General features: G+C 36.8%; 1 long non-coding RNA gene across 2 annotated transcripts in view; it reads right to left on the bottom strand.

Annotated features, from left to right (window-relative positions):
• Positions 1 to 13,570, bottom strand: part of LOC122322485 — a 57,872-nt gene extending 44,302 nt beyond the window's left edge. Inside the window, exon 1 of one of the 2 annotated variants that reach the window (XR_006246627.1) lies at positions 13,355 to 13,570. This is a non-coding gene — a long non-coding RNA (uncharacterized LOC122322485). Of the gene's footprint in view, positions 1 to 1,500; positions 1,563 to 13,354 lie in introns of those variants that run through there. The other variant, XR_006246628.1, reaches the window with a different exon arrangement.
• Positions 13,571 to 17,347: the final 3,777 nt, after the last annotated feature.

Below are 17,347 nucleotides of genomic sequence, written 5' to 3'. Positions count from 1 at the left end.
AGATCGAATTATAAACAGATTTTTACTCTTACTAAGTTCCAGTTTAATTCTTGAGTTAATATGTTCATTATTGATATCTTCTTTTTGTGATTTTAAAGTTGCCCTTACTGTATTTCTAAGGTAATAGCTGCGGTGTTTTTAATCTATTACTTAAGTAATTATTACTTAACAAGATAAGTCCTTCAGTACCTAAGTATATAAATAAGCAATTTTATGTTGATTATAAACAAAAATCTATATTAAGCTTATATTTTTGATAATTTCAAATTTGTTTTCATAAGCCAGAGTAAATAGAGGAGTTAAAACTTAAGTATCCACACTTTGATCAGACTTTGTAAATAATACAATGTACTCTGAATAATTGTATAATTTAAGCCAAGTCAAATTTCAAAGTAATTTAAATTATGCCATTATTTGAAAATATATTTTAAAATCGGCGACTTTTTGACAGCATCTCAAACGTTTACACAATGACAAGCTGTCTTTTAAGTATTTAAATTAAACACTTACATTTCTATTTATACTGATTTTTGTTATCATATGGCAAGCTCAATGTTTAATTGCTCAAATACTTGCGAAAGTAACTTAATTTGTGCGCCGGCTTATAGAAACCAATAGCCGACCAAATGTGTTTAGCATGCTTTTACTTTAGAGCTTATGTAAAGTAGTGCAAACTTGGTCTAAGTCTTTAATCTTTTAGCCATTGGGTTATTTATTTTATTTTTTTTTTAATTTTTGAAAAAGTTCTGAAAGTCCGTCTAACTGTTCAGAATGAAGCGCAAGTTTCTGCAAGTACCGTAAGCGAGTCCATGACGAGCCGCGTCGCCTCTGTCTGCGGGGTTAATGCAAAAAAGTCAGCGACGAGGCAATTATGTTAATTTGTTACTGCTTCGGTATTTTTTTTTTTTCGCATTTTGTTGTTTTTGTTTTATTATTAATAGTCGGGAGCATGGCGCCTATAAATCTGAGAGCCAGCGGCGCATGGTTTATGACGCTTCGCTGGACTCGGCTCGTTGGTGTTGCTGTGGCTGGTGTTGTTGTTGTCGTTGTTGTTGTTATCGTTGTCGTTGTTGTTGTTGTCGTCATCGTTGTTGTTGTTGTTAGACGATACGGTTCTGTTTGGTTTTGCATCAAGTGGCCAAGTTGGAAGTTGCGTGCGGCACTAAATCGCCTATATTTATCTATAATAAAGGCAATTTGGAAAACCAGTAGATACCCCACAACCCCCACAAGCCAGCTTCGTGCTTTTAGCCAGCGCAAGCCTGGCGGTAAAAATCGATTAAACAAATCGAGTAAATTGTTGCCAGTGTCTGAACACCCCAACCACCCCACACGGTGATAATGGTACATATATGCCAGAATATATGTATGTACATAGTATAGTAGCTAGCAGGTAGTAACTGTGTAACTGTATGCCATGTCCTGTGGGTGGCTGTCTATAATTATATGCTCGGCTACATATATACTTCATACCATATTATTTTTTTTTTTTCTACTTACATTGCCGTGTTTGTTTGGCCGCAACACGCGTTGCCAGGCGACGCGTCAATGAGCCACGTATATGCCACGAAATGTTGCTTCACTTTACTTTATGAACACATACATATATATATATACATAGTCTTTTATTTAGCTGCGTTTCTCTACCTTTTTTGTGCTGCCACGAAAATGCAAATGTTATTTACTTAATTTTGCAGCTTGTGCCCACTTTCTTGCTGAATGTTTTATGAAATTTTTGCCCAGTTTTTGCTTGTTTTTTTTTTCACTTCTTTTTTCTGCTGCTAATTTTATGTGTTTTTTTTTTTTTTTTGTATTTTTTTGGTTACTTTTGGGTTTTCACTTAGTCAAAGTCGTGCAGCTAGATGCGCATCCTTGCGCAGCTTCTTGGCTAGCTGATGGCAAAATTTCTGTGTATAATTTTTGATTTTGTAAATCTTTTGGCCCAAGGACATTGTTGCCATCCGTCACGTTTTGCCACTGTGTGTGTATGTATTTATTACGTCACCATTTTGTGTGTGTATGTGTGTGTGTGTGTGTGTGTTGGTGTGTGTGCGTCGGTTGATTATGCGTTTGTGTGTATTTTTCGTGCTGGTATTTGAACTGGTATTTAATGGGTATTTTCATAGTTTTACATAACACACAAATTGGCGACTGCCACTGCTGCTGCCATTTGCCACCGCTGCCAACTGCCAACTGTTCGTTTCAGGACAACGCGTATTATTGTTTTGGGCTTCGCGTTTCCTAGCAATGTTCAGGAATTTTTGCGTGCCTAGCCGCAAAGTCCTTCGTGCTAACAACGAGCCAGCGCGCGAGCTGTTAGCCCTCGTCAGCTTGTTTTGGCCATGCTAACAGAAAATCGTTAATAAATTGTTGCCATGACAACTGCGTACGATTCAAGCCGCCGCCCACAAGTTGCTTTAAAATAATTACTTGTCCAATAGATTTCATTAAAATAATTACTTCAATGGCCACAAGTGCGTTGATTATATTGCTGATATCGATCTAATAATTGCTTGGCCCCAATCTCTCACTCATTGGCTTGGGGCCCACTGTTAATCGAGCTAATTGCAAAAATTACAATTGATAAGCAAAACAAGCCATGGGAAATCAGCCGTGTCTGTCAGCTGCAACCCTCTCCATTCAAATTCAAAGTCAAGAAGACTGCACGGCTATCTAAGACACGCCGAAGAGCATATACCCTTACAGACTGCAGTCCATCTGCTAGCATCTTAATTTAGTTATAAATTTAGAAAACCAATTGATTGTTTCTATAGAAGTTTTGAATTTGGAAAAGTACTCATATCAGTCATATCGAATATATGCCAAGTCTCATGAAGAAAGCTACAAAGGGCGAACGGGATTAGCTATATCGAATCGACTAGTGATACTGTTCCCCCTTGAAGGGGGTACTGAGATATCTCCTTCAACTGAACGGTACAATTATAATACCTACCCAATGGTATAAAAATCGAATACAATTGGACGCGAATGGAAATTTTATGGAAGTTTACGTGTGCCTCTTTTGTTTGTTACCTAATGAAAATTCATAGAGTCGAATTGAATTTTCATTAGGTCGCACACAAAACAGAGTCACACGTACATTTCCATGAAATTCCCATTTGCGATCGCCCGTTGTCCATACACCTCACTCCCCCCTCCTACTCTCGCACGCCTTTTTTGGCCATTCAGCGGCACTTAAAGGATCTGCGCGTTGCTGTCGCTGCCAAACTGTGATTGACAGTTGAGTTGAGGCCAGAACCAGTTTCTTTTGCTGTCAGTTGTAATTTTGGCTGTACCTGTTCCCGACAGCCCGACACACAAATACACACCTACTAACCACACACCCAGACGCTCCAGCATTAGTTGAAATTGACAAAGCAAAGCGGAAATTGCTGACAGACTGGGGACATGAGCATGTCCTTGCGCTATAAATTATTTAAATTATTTGTGTGCGCCTGACAACGACAACGACCACGACAACGACAAGAGAAAATATTGGAAAATTGAAGTCGATTTTCGTCAAAGCGACTGCTTGAGCTGCCCATTGAGATTTCATTCGAGTTGAAAGCAAATCAATTTTATTTATCCATACATTTTTGTGTGCAATCCTCTTGCACAATAGATTTTCATAATAAATCAAATGGCCAGAATCGGACTACGATGACCAATTTTTGTTGGCCGCCTGATTTGCATGTCCAGCTGTCTGTCTGTCAGTCACTCGTCAATTTTGAAAATTATTAAAAATTTAAATGGAATGCCAAAATGCACTCAACAACAACAGGAAGAAATTCAAATGCGAGTTATATAAAGATATATCTTTGCATTGGTTGCTTTTATGGCTCTCTCTCTCTTTCTCTCTCTCTCTTTTTCTCTCTCTCTCTCTCTCTCTCTCTCTGTGTTTGTGCATTAGTATATGTGTCTGCGTTTTATTTTGTGTCAGGCTTGTCAAACGTTGTAACAATGTGTATGAATTTTTAATTTTAATTGTTCACCAAATGCGCTGACAATATCGGTTCACAAGGATACACAGCACACACACACACACACACACACATACTCACGCACACACAGTGCTCAAACGTTCGCATAATTCAGTACATGTACAATTTTATAAGCCTGGTCAGTAAGAGTTTTGTTTGTTTATTCATTTTCATTGTGTAATATTCTGACTTTTTATTGACACAATCGAAGACGCATCGAGGCGGGCTGCGTGTGTGTTAGTGTGTTTGTGTATTGGATAAATCGCAGCCGCATCTGGGGCACGTAATACCCACTTAATGACTTTCATTTTATTGACTCTGAAGCTCGTACATTGAAAGGAGCTGCGGCACTAAGAGTTCTTCATTAGTTCGACGGGCAACAAAAAAAAAAATTCATAATTATAATGCACCTTACATAACGCTTCATTAAGATAATGATAATGAATACGTGACTGCTCAGTCAGTTACACACACACACACACACACACATACTTACACAGACACAGGCACAGTCGCATGTCCTGTGAGATAATGGCACGCATGAGAATATATATATACAAGTTTGTGTGTGGGCATTGTATCCTTGCGACCGAGTCTCTGGCCCACAAATGGCCAACGGGCAAGTAGAATTAACCACTTACCGCCCCAATGGCCGACAAGGGGTGTGGAGGCGTAGGGGGCGGCCAAGCAACGTCGTTTTGCGTGACAGGCCTCCTTCTACCTTCTGGCTTCTGCCTTCTGCTTTGCGCATGAAATGCGGTCGATAATTTACATAAAAAAAATGAAACACAAAAGGTAAGCAACGAAAGTCCTTTTACCCTCCTTGACGTTGATGATTCAATGACACTGGCCCAACTGGACAGCTAGAAACATTCGATTAATCTCGTTGGACATGTGTATAAATCGATATCAAAATCGATAAATACTGTTACTTCCACATGTTAACTGTCAAGTAATGGCAAAAAATGAGCGCTGAAGATCAAATCGGAAATGCTTTTACTTAAATAAATACAAATTAAATAAATAAATAAAATATAGATCTGGATTGTATGCATATTAATTGAAGACTTTTAAGAATTCCAATGTTCTTTTTCAAAGAACTAAATTCGCAATTATTTGTTTCCCTGAAAGAATTACAGCAGTGATTATTGATTATTGAGAAACTTATTTTATTAAAAAGGTTCAGCGATTTGTCTATCTTTTTTTAACTCTCTCTCTTTATCTCTCGCTCCCTCTCTCTCCCTCTCTCGCTCTCTCTCTCTCTCTATCTTGCTACTTAGTAGCGCTTACCAATTTTTGGCCTGATTTGGTATTTTTGGGCTTCACCAATCATTGCAATATTTGTTGAACCATTTTTCATTTTAATCCCTCCAGATTTATTATTATATTCTTTATTTTGTTTTTTATATTTTTTAAAATTTAAGTTAAGTTTAAAATATTTATTTCCTTAAAATTGTAGACAGTTTTTAATAGTAAATAATTTCGAATATATTCTCAAAAGCTGTGCATTCTTCAGTCTACTTTCTTACACTTTCTTAACAAATTAAATTTATAATTTGGAGATTCTAGATTGTTATATAGGAAGGTGTTTAAGAAGTTTTAAAAGTTCATTTCTTTCATTACATTTAATCTTAGAAACAGGTTTGACTTAAAGCGCGTGTCATTGGACCACAGGTATTTAAATGAATGCCTGGAATGGTAATAAAGTTCGAACTGATTGTTAAGTTATTGTGTAGCAAATTGTACAACAATGTATCTTTGCATTTAGCTAAGACTTATCGAGCCGAAGTACAGCAACTGATGAAGCAGTCATAAAAAACCATAATATTTATTATATAACAGTGCTAGCTGCATGCGTGCTGTGAGCCAATGGGAGTAAGGCTGGAGCACAGCCCCGGGCATTAAAAACACAAACAATGGCGTCTCAACTTTAACCTTTTTGCCAGGCAGGCAGGCAGGCAGGCAGTCAGTCAGTCAGTGAACCCAAGGACAAATGGAGCGACAGCCATCAATAAAATATATTGCCAGTAATTTCAGGTTGTGGCGATAGTTACCTCCGGCTCTGGGTTTGGTGTGTTGTTTTCTGGGTTTTCTATGTAGATTGTGTTTAAGTTTGTCCCCAGCATAATTAATTCACTTGCATGATAATCAAAAAATCATTTGATTAATGTCCGCTGCTCGAGACAAGTGCAAACAAGCGTCCGTTCTAACATGTTTGTCTATCAACAAGGGTTGAGGCTGCCCAGGATTAGGGGTTGGAATTAAACTTGTTGGAATGCCGAGTCAGTTGTGTGATGGTGCGAACCCCAAAAATAAAACAAAATAAAACAAAATAAAAAAATGCCCAATTGCAAATGAGTTTTATGTTAAGAGCTAATTTGGGTTAATGCTGTAAAATGTGGCGCAGTTAAACAAATGCTACACACACACACACACTCACACATTCTCTGACTTGTTAAGTAAGAAATGCTGCTGCTTGCGACAGCTTTTTAGCATGCGCTTCGAAGTATGCTACATAAAGTTGCACAATATGCGCAGCAGCCACAGGGCAACACATACATGAATATAAATATCTCTCTCACTTTGCGTGTGTGTGTGTGTGTGTGTTTTTTGTCCTTTGCGGTTTTGCTTCACATAACTGTAGCATACTTTTCTGCGTTGCGTTCTTTTTGCAACACCAGCATTGTATTATTTGCCTCAGCGCACTGTTCTTCCCCGATCCGCCCGCTTTTTGTCTGTGTCTCGCCATGGCGCCCTGGTTTTATGCTTAAATTAGTCAAAATGTCAACTTGACACAGATTTCTTTGCTGCACACACACTCTCTAAACAATGCGTCGCAGAGAAAGTAGTAGAGAAAGAACTCAACAATGCGTCGCCTCCTTCAATGTAATAGTAAGGAAAGAACTTAATATGAAGTTCGCTGCATTCATTAATTAACTGTTGAGTTATATGCGTAATATGCAGCAACCCTTGTTTGTTTTGGCTAGTGAACGGCATAGTAATCTTATTAAAATCTTACTCAACGCCGCCATAATTGCAAACAATGAAAACGGATCGGAATTCCCAAAGGAACCCATCGAATTTCTGCCGCAGACATAAACAGCCGCAGCAGGCACCGATTGAGCATTTTATGAATGCTCTTGAGACACATAGAAATCATTCCGAGCATCAGCTCAGACAGACATTGAGGAAGATACTAGCAATGGACTAAGCCCAGAATTCGCTTGTGTTAATAAGTCTGAGCTAAGGGTTAAATTACATTGCCTGCAATAAAAATTCATAGATGGAAAAGGAAGAGACGATTATTAAAAGTTAATTCTTTCATAATTCGCTGGGTAAAGCTTTAAACGAAATCGATACTTGTTATTTTCAAGTATTCGAAAGATATGAGTTCATATTTAAGCTGGAAATATTTGTAGTCTGAAATATAAGCTCTATTTTCAATATAACTCTCACAAAATTGATTCTTATTATTCGCGAGAAAATTTATTGTTGTTTTCTAGATTATACTAAAAGTTCTTTACATGCAAAAATTCGATTAAACTGCAATAGTTCCAAAATAGTAAATTTCAAAAATTCAATATTCGATTTCCATTACTTGTATTTTTTTTTGTTTTTGTGTTTTTGCTTTAAGCTGCTTGGGAATGTTGCTCACCTTGACGCAGCTAGCGTCACCCTAAACCAACTCTCTGACCACCCCAGGCCCCACCTTCCACCCTTTTTCGTAAAACTACCTGGCAAATATTGACAAAACATTTGCGCTGCTTTTCGTTGTCGAGTTGCCTGGATTAGTTGGTGGATGGCTGAGTTGCGAGTTCGGTGCGCGTGCAACGCTCCATTTGCTTATCTTAAATTACAAATCAGTCAATATCAAATTGAATGCAAACAGAAACACGGGCAAAAAGGGCGGATCTGACTGCAGCTCGGGGGAGCAATAGAAATGCACAAGTGCTGAAATTCGAATGTGAATTGAGAAGCGTGCCTCAGCCAGATGGAGACTGATAGAGAAATACAGAGAGACAGAGAGAGAGAGAGAGAGAGAGAGAGAAAGGGGGGAGAGAAAGAGAGCGATTTTGGTGTTTGGAATTCACTTTGAGATCATTTGAAACCACAACCCATTGCAAAATCCAAATGCAACTGCTATTAAGGCATTTATATCGACATATACAGCGATAAAGGGATATAAACAGCAGACATTTTGAGAATGCTCAACTCAAATTCAGCTCAATTGCCATTTAAGTGTGATAAAGAAAAACCAAACGAAATTGAGAATGTGAGTCGACATACTTTGAGCAGTAGTTAGTCTATGCAATTTTCTTTCATATACGCAATGTTCAAATTTCAAATTTTCCAATCTGTTGCTTCTCTTAAAGCTTTGCTTACACAGCTTTTAAATTCCACAAGCATTTCGTTTGATGATTCTCAATAAATCACATTAAGAATATAAAAATGAAATTCATTCATTTCAATATAGCATTGCATACTTGTTGGGGGCACACAAAATATCATAAATTCAATTAGCTTGGCTCTCGAGGCAATCATTTAAATGCGCTGCGATTTGAGTAGCCCGACTGACATATGATAAATATATTTATAATATATTACATATACATATATCTATATGTATGTATTCAGGCGAAACCTTGCTGGCATACAAAATATGTTTTTGATAATAAAAGTAAAACGCAGCTTGCCTAAAAATATATCCCGATGCCCCTCCACTTCCCTCTCACTCTCTGCCACCCTCTTTTACTCTCTTTCTGTGTGGCACGCTTCATTACATTAGATGACATGGCGAACGGCGACAACACCGAAATTGCCCAGGCGCCCATATATATGTGTGGGCTACTGCCACGCCCACCTCAGTCGTGTGACAATGACGCAGCATAACATTTCATTTCCATTTTGAATACCCTTACCAGTTGTATACGTTATAATTTGATAAATGGATATCCTCCCAATTTTGGTTTATATTAAATACTTAATATCTTTCATTAAAATACTTGAAATATTAATTATTATATTGGAAGTGACCAAACTAACCGCATACTTTATTGATGATAATGGTTGATCAATTAACATAGATATTATGGAATTATAAACTATAATCACAGATTATTGGCTTTGTGGATATTTGATATATTTAATAGATACAATGTAGACAAATATGCAGGTTTCTGGTGTTAAGATGTGAACAACTCGAGCCATGTCTAGAAGAGCATACAATTTTCGACTTACCACATAAGGCTGTTTCTTTTTTATGTATTTTTTTTTTTTGGGCATGAGGCATGAGTATGACTAACTGCCACCGGCAACTGCCACGCAGCGAACGCACTTTTCCGAGCCACCCCCATAAACTACACACGCACACACTGAGAGAAAGACACGGTCGCTTACACGGCACCGACTCATTTTTAATTCATGAAATGTTTGCTAGCAACCAAAAATTACACTTAATGTCAACTTGGCAGCAGCAGCAGCAGCAGCCAAAAGGTAAATTCGGTCCTTCGAACAAACAGTGGGACACCTACCCCAAAAAAATAATTGTCACTTACTGAGGGTAAGCGGTGCTCAAGGATATGTACATAAGGATATAAGGCCCAGCTAACTAAGCATATATGTATATATATATATACACATACGCACATATGTATTCACCATACAGACACACTGATATCCAAAGACCACATTATAAAATATTTACGACAATGACATCTATACAACTACATATGCAAGTAAATTGATTGACTGACTTACTGACTGACAGTCAGAGAGCCAGACAGATAGACAGACAGGCAGACAGCCTGACAGAGTGACTGCAGATTGACAGGTGCGTTGTGGCATTATCCTGATATTCATTTCCCAGCCGTATGCATCTGTTATGTTCGTGAATATTCTGACCAACCTGGTGTCCTTCCCAGCGCTTGAACCAATTTTAAATTGTCGCATTTAACTTAATTTTTAATGCAACGCCCTCGAAGGCCCCATATACTTTGCATATGAACAGTTATTTAGTGCCCGCTTCGAGTCGGGTGGCTGGTGGAATAATAATAATTACATATATCCTCAGCTGTAAGGCTTCACACACAATGCGCATTAAGAAATTAAGAAATGTACAAAGTTTGACGGACACTGAACACATATACGTGTGTATATATATGTATATGTATATATATAAATATATATATTGTGGAAAACGGGAGCACTTTTTAATTATTCAAGAACACGTTATTACTTTCAACTATATGGTTGTTTTATAAATACATAATCCATATGTGAACTCGAGCAGGATATTAAAATGTGTGAATAAAGGTATAAGTATAATAAAACTGTGCAAATTACAAAATGAGATGTTGCCTGGACATTTATGAATCTTAATCACAGGACAGAATATAGCTGCCCATTTGTCTGTCTGCCTATAAGAAATCGCAAAAGTTGAGTGCTGAGTATGGCATTCGAAACTTAACTTAAAACAATTTACAGACATGATTTGCTTTGAGTAATTTTTTGTAGCATAAATTCAACATCTCATCTAGCAAAATAAAAAATTAAAAAATGTCTAATTAATTCACTTATAAATTTAAGAAATAACAAAAATTAACGATATTTTTTAATTATAATTTATTTAATAGCTTATTAGTTTTCTGTATCAACTGTTATTAGTCAACATTAAACAAATAAATTATATTTTTAGCCAAGTCAGCACTGTGAAAATGATTTTTTATTGCCTGGGTATAGAGTAGCTAGTCGCCGACCACTCGCACAACTAACTAAATCATTATTTCTGGCTTTTACTAAAGGGAAACAGTTTAAACCTAAAATAAAATTATTACTAGATAATGTTAGTTTAAGTATAAAGTTTATTGCTGACAAATTTCAATACATAATATACATAAACTCGACACTGAGGAACTAATAAAACTATATTACTTTAATTTACTTCCAAAGTTCATAAGCAAGAGCAGAAATTTTGGAATATAAAATATATCATTCACCTGCCTTCGAGTAAATAATAATATATTGTATGCCAAATATGGGTGAGACTTCTTTCGATTTGATTATGCCAATGGTGCCAACCCAATCTTGAACTAGAACAAAATAAATAATAATAAATTAAAATAGTGTATAGGAAAAATAAATATATTTTTAAACACAACACAAACATTTCTAAAATTCTACAAATTAATGGTTTTTCAAAATTACATAATAAATTAACTTAAATTTTGCAATTATTAGTTGAAAACTTAAAGTTAAGTACGTTTTACTAACAAATATAACAAAATTAGTAGCTTTTTCATAGTGAATTTCGAAATTCCACTTTTAGCTCCCGCCTGAACGGAAACAATTTGACGTGCACAAAGAGAATCTTAGACGAAATGTTGTGATTTTGATGTGATATTCAAAACCCAGAAAAGGAAGAAACAAATTTCTTAAAATAAAATATGCAAGTGTAATTGGGTTTCGCCTTTTATTTTGCTGATGACCTCACATTTGTGGCTCCTTCAAACACAAGCGCCACAAAGTATGCACTGAAAACGCACACGTAACTTGCACAGAGAGTGAGAGTGAGAGAGAGAGGGGGACAGGGAAAGAGTGTGCGATAGAGAGAGAGAGAGAGGGTCAGAGGGTGGAGCTGTGAGGGTGTCGAAACGCGCACTACTTTCAAAGTGGGCAACAAAAACAATTTACATGAAAATTGTGACTACGTGGAAAATTACCTACACCCACTAAGTGGCTAGAAAAGTTGGCATCGCAACGCTTGGCGCCGTCGCCTGTGCGTTCCCCAAAGCGCATTTCTGCCATCATTAGAAGACACCTGAAAATATGCAGCACATACACACACAAACACAAACACACACACACATAGAACGAGGTGGCCAAAGTGGTCTGGCCAGAACGCAGCTAGCAAAAGCGAAGAGGGCCAGAAGCTAACAAGCCAAAATACAGCAGCTGCTGCTTCTGCTGCTGTTGCTGCTGCTGCTGCGAGGCAATTTCGTTCGTGTGCTTCTCAGCCAGTGGATTATGCCACGACCCGCAGGGAAATGCTGCGGTGGGGCAAAGGAATTGCCAACACCAAAGTGTTGTAAATTTTTTATGTGCTACTGCAAATTGAAGGCAGCTGCACTGTTTGCCGCTTTAAAGCAACAGCAACTCAGAGAGTGAGCGAGATGGGCAGAGTGACTGGCTGTGCTAATGGCCAAAGTAACAATAATTTGTCAACATTATGCTAAAAAAAAAAAAATATAAGAAAAATATTTAATGCTACTGTTATTGCGGCTTAAGCTGTTATTGTTGTTGTGCAGTCACCAGTAAAATCTTCCCATCATCTTCTTCTTCGGAAATTGGGTCGGCAGTAATTGAAAATTAAATGTACGCTTATGGGCAAAGTTAAACAGCGACACACTCAAAAAATACACGCACACACGCACACACACAGAGGCAATGATTGCGTTGTGTGAACCCGCACAATTGTTTTGGATTTTTGCTGGCGATAATAATAAAAATGAAAATTTTCATAGAGTGTGTGTGCGTGTGTGTGTGTGTGTGTATGTGTGTGTGTATGTGTGTGTGTGTATGTGGATTTGTGTGTGCGTGTGTGCTATATGTACACGGCTATAAATATCAACACACACACATGCACACACTCACACATATTGATTTTGCACCTTTTTCGGCATTGCATGCTTTTAGGCGCTGCCTTCAATTGCCTGTGGCATATTTGAAATGTTGATTTTGAAATTTGTGTTTTATTTCAATTATAATTAGTAATATTATTATTTTCTATGCGACTTATATGACAAAGGTATGTGACAACATAACAAACAAGTCATGTTTTTCAAATTGGAACAGGTTAATGAAAACTATTCTAAAATCTGCGCTTGCTAATAGGTGAAAAATGCAAATCGCTTTTGGCTACATGTAAAAAAAAAAAATGAAAAAATCGGAGAATTCCACTAAAGTATTGTAGTGCGATTAATTTTGAGCTAAAATTCGATATTTAATTGAATATATATATCAGGTTTCATCAATACTGTTTTAAAAACACTAACGATAAATATAATCGTCTAATCATTTTGTAATTACAAATATAAATAATACAGTTGTGATTGGAGACTCAATAACAATGTATCTAAAACAATGATTTCAATACTTACAAGAAAGAAAATATGATTTTAATTTACAAATTAAGTCGAGATTAAAAATAAATATAATAAGAAAAAGCTCATATAATTATTCAATTATTGCAATACCTCCAAATATTATATATAGTAAAAAGTATTATTAAAAAATTATAAATTCGAGACATAGTTTATCATATCAGCTAATCATACTTAGCAAAATGAAACCAAATCTTTCTCATCTTTTCATCTTACCTTTAGCATTGGTATTAATTCCTTTCGGTTCAATGATCTCAAGATATGTGAAATTTGGTCCACGCGTCGGTTTCTTTATAAAGTAATCAACTCTACCTTTATCATAAGTCAGTCACTATATAATTGATATGTTTTCTGATGTTTGCTATGGTTCTTAACACACATTGATATGTTTTGTGATATTTGATTTAAATTATATATGCTTTTGTATATTTTTGTATATAGTTCTTTGGTTTGATATAAAGTTGCTAACCAAAAGTTACGCGGTTCATTAGTTATTAACTTGAAACTTAAAAATGTTATTTGTATAATTTGTTATATTTCATTAAATAGACTTATACTCGATTATATATATATATCTATATATATATATGTATATATAAATTGATAAATACGCTACGTTTACTCTTTGCAAGAGCTTTGATATGTATGCGATATTAAGCACGATTTTTTACTTAGACTACAGCATTTAGATTAATTTGTTAGTTGTTTTTGTTAAATTTTTAAGCGGTTCACAAAAGTTTTGGGCAACTTTTTGGGTCTTACGACATGATATGTTTTGCTTTAGTTTTTGTTTTAAGAAGTTAATTGCTTTTTACATCTCGGCGTGTTTACTTTTGATGTAATTTATGCTTTATAATTTGGACTTGGATGTTTTGTTTTCAAATGTTGCCTTCCACACAAGATCCACAATGGCTCCAAGAAATTTTCTCTTTTTGCTGTGCGCTCTCTTTTAGTCTTTGCAGTAATGGTTTGCTCTCATCGCCTGCTCTCTTCGTTTCTCTTGACTCTTTTCACATACATGCACGCATTCACACATACGCACACACACACACGCATAGAGACACAACCTTTCAGGCGGCAACGGCAGCGGCGGCGATTTTTCGATATATTCCTTTTTGAGTCGAAGTTTGCGCGATTCCGTTTTATGTCCACATTCGCTTTGCACAACGCAGTTTAGCGAAAAGCCCGAAAATTCATAACAACAAAGCACTCTTTAAGAATTCGATGTTTCCGTTAATCGTTATCCACAATTAATGTAACACTGCTTAATGTTTAATGCGTGTTTTTTTCCTTTTCCTTTTCGTTTTCGTTTTCTTTTCTCTCTTCCTTTTCCTTTTCGCTTGCTGCTCCTGGCCGCTGCCGTTGGCCGCCCGCCCCTCTCTCGCAAATTACACAATCGACGCAAATATTTTGCGGCTTTCGATACGTTTCTTGTATATTTTTGTATATTTCTTATTTTTTGTGTATTAATTTCACTCGCGTTGCGTGCACCGGAATTCAAAACGGGATTTTCTCGAATATTTGCAGTTTTCGGCTGCGCCTTGCGCTATGCTGCGATTTATTGCACAATTAATAAAGCCAGTCGATTGGAGAATTTATATTTGTGAGTTTCTATTTGGCACTCGCCTCTGCTCGCTGCGTGTTGTAGAGTCAAAGTGTTGTCGTTTACTCACGAGCTGCTGGACGCTGCCAGCGATGCCAAGCAATGAATTTTTCATGAATCCCTTATTAGAGATTTTTCGCCCCCGTCTCGTTGAGATTGCTGCGCGCTCAGCGGCAGCCAGCAGCCAGCAGCAGCCGTCGCAGCAGCAGCAGAGAGACAGAGAGAGAGAGAGAGAAAGAGCGATAGTCGATGTTTTTATGGAGTGGCTTGTGGGTTGTGGGTGTGAGAGAGACCGATGCAAGCTTAGTGTAAGAGAGTGCAAGAAATTCGGAGGAAAAACGTTTGCTTGAAACACTGCTTCCGACATGTCTTCATATTTATTTATATTTTGTTTTTTTTTTCTTTTTTGGTGGGAAGGGTGGCTTCACCTGCAATTTTGGGGGATGGAACTGGGGGTTTTGCTTTGGGGGTTGCTTTATCTGTTTATTTTATGCTCTTCGCGTTGACGCAACGTTCCTCATTGTCCGCTGCTTCGCATCTCGATTTGACATTTGCCATTTTCTCTCTCTCTCTCTCTTTCCCTGTCTCTCTTCTCAGAGATGTCTTAGCGCAAACGCCACTGTTACAACAATGTCGCTAGATGTCGCTGCAATGGTTGTTGACTCGGCTAATGTAGCCGCCTACGGCGGTTATAATGCGTACAAATTTAGCAAAAACTACAACCATTAAAAGTGAATAAATAAATGAATATTCGAAAACAATTTATTTGTTCAAAAATATGTTTTAATCTTCGAAAATTTTTAAAAATGTCATCTCAAAAGTGTAAATGTTTATAATTAGCTTAAAGATAATAGCAAGAAAACTAAATTTTGCTTAAGTTTCAAACAATTGTTATTGATTGCTATGCATAAATAAATAGTTATATATAATTAATAGTATTTTTGATGGCCATAATCAAAAAAGAATTAAAGAAACGAATAATACTGGAAAGAACAGACTTAGATTGTGTCGCCTTTGCCAGGATAAGATTTAGTAAACCAGAGAAAAATGTTTTCAACTCGGAGGAGACATCGAAACCCACAACCCGACAAAAATTCTCAAATGCGTTCAGGAATTAGGCTGGATAGAAGAGCTGTAGACTCAGAAGGGGGCACAACAGATCTAACAGTTCGCAGAGCATGAAACCCTTCAATAATAATAAATAATAAGTGAAAAGTCAGTTTTATGATCATTTCCGCATTGCTGCTCCTTATCAAGCAAATGACCAAAATAGCCAAACCAAAAATCAGTGTTTGGATTCTCATCTTCTTGGTGAAGAGTTGGTTTCTGTTGGTTCACATTCGCTGTGCGGCTGCCTTTTATATGAATTGGCTTCTATTAAAAATTGCGTATTTAAATTAAGCTGTGTAAAGAAGAAAGCATTCAATATTGAATAAATAAAGTGCGGGTATGTTTCGAATGAAAGCCTAACTTTAAACAAAAACAATATTTGTTATGAAGACAGCTGTTTTTAGGGAAATAATAAATGATACAGACATACCTAAAGACCTCGATGCTTTTTGCTGTTTTAGGCCCCATTGCTGTTTCTAATCAGGCAAGTGGGCAAAATGACAAATCCAAAGATCAGCTTTTGGATATTCTATTCTATTGCTGAAGAGTTGGCTTCTGTTGATTCACATTTGGCTTGTGGCTTTCTTTTATATGGATTAATTTATATTATTACTCTGCAGAGAAGTGCAGCTTATTTGTTTAGTTCTCGTTCAATGATTGACCTTGTAAATTCTATGCAGAAGCACAGCAAAGGCATCACATTACCCAAATTGAACCCCATCGTACCGCTGATATTTTATCAGCATAGCAGTTGGCAGTGGAAGTGGATGCTGGATGGGAGCAGTTGAAAGAATTGTTTACGCAATGTTATCGAAGCGAAGAGGCGCCAGCGGCCATGTTTTTGAATATGCTAAACAGCCGTCCGATGGTCGGCGAATGTCCTGCGTGGAGGCGTGACGTCATTAGCCACCAAAATGGAGAAATATGAGCAGTGAAGAAATGAGTGATTCATCTGTGCTTGCTTCATTCCGAAAGCAGTTTCCTGCGAATTATCCTTACCACAAAAATGAATTAATTCAATAAAATAATTTACATCGAACCATCTGCGCAAAAAACAGCATACCAAAATTATATTTCGTTGAATTAGTTCAGACGAGTGCGAAACCATTCGAATAAAGTTGAATGAGTAAATTTGTCTCAACTACCTCAAGGCAACGCTATTTTACTTGGAATTGAATTTCTCACAAATGACTCAGTTTTTGTGATCTTTGTGCAATGTTTCTGCAGAGAACTAACAAAACACATAATGTAGTAAAATATTTTCGAAAATACTTTTTCTACTACGTCAAGATACCATTTCTCTAAATTGGATTCTTTGGGAGTTGCTGAAATCTTGAAGCACTTCTGGCATTTTATGCTAAGCCCAGTCAAGTTGCAAATCCTTAAAGAACTTGTGAAAGATTCCAACAGAACCTGATTCAGTAGTGTGCAATGTTCTTGAAAAAATGAGTCTACAGGCAGAAGGACAATATTGGACTGAATATAATATAATCAAA

Source organism: Drosophila grimshawi, unplaced genomic scaffold, assembly GCF_018153295.1.
Source record: "Drosophila grimshawi isolate 15287-2541.00 unplaced genomic scaffold, ASM1815329v1 contig_311, whole genome shotgun sequence".
NCBI classification, from domain to species: Eukaryota; Metazoa; Arthropoda; class Insecta; order Diptera; family Drosophilidae; genus Drosophila; species Drosophila grimshawi.
This window is presented reverse-complemented; position numbering and strand designations above follow the sequence as displayed.